The sequence below is a fragment of the Arachis duranensis genome, chromosome 6, assembly GCF_000817695.3.
Source record: "Arachis duranensis cultivar V14167 chromosome 6, aradu.V14167.gnm2.J7QH, whole genome shotgun sequence".
Classification (NCBI taxonomy): domain Eukaryota; kingdom Viridiplantae; phylum Streptophyta; class Magnoliopsida; order Fabales; family Fabaceae; genus Arachis; species Arachis duranensis.
The window spans coordinates 104,862,075-104,862,804 of record NC_029777.3 but is presented as its reverse complement, the minus strand read 5'-3'; positions in this window follow the sequence as shown (position 1 = coordinate 104,862,804).

Below are 730 nucleotides of genomic sequence, written 5' to 3'. Positions count from 1 at the left end.
TCATTGATGGACTCCAACCTTGGGCAAAGCAAGAACTACAAAGAAGGAATATTAAGGATGTCGATGAGGCCATCGTGGTGGCTGAATCACTCACTGAGTATCATAGGGGAGACTCTAAACCCAAGTCTTCCTCCAAGCCTAGTTTTGCTAAAGGTGGGGGAGACAAGGGGAAGAGTTTCTCAACCAAGAAGGAAGGAAAATACTCTTCAAAGAAAGAGTACGAAGAAAAGAAGAAGGCTTTCGTGCCTAAAGGAGGATGCTTCGTGTGCAAGGGACCACACCAAATGAAGGATTGTCCCAAGCTAGGGACTTTGGCATCTATCGCTGAGGAACGAGAAGCTCAAACTCAAGTAATTGAGTGTGTTGGATCTATCCAACACATAAATGCTGTGAAGGCCAAAGAGGCAAGCACTGCAGAAAAGAAAGGCTTGATGTATGTCAAAGCCTTTATCAATGAAAAACCCGTTATGGCTATGATCGACACTAGTGCTACACACAACTTCATCACGCCTGATGAAGCAAAGAGGCTTGGGTTGAAGATCACCGAAAAGAATGGCTGGTTCAAACCCGTGAATACCAAGGGTGAACCCCTTAAAGGAATAGTAAAAGGGGTTGAGATGACTCTTGGTTCTTGGAAGGGCCTTGTGGATTTCTCAGTAGCACCCATGGACGATTTTAAAATAGTCATCGGGCTCGATTTGCAAAGGAAGGCAAATATAATACCTATGTT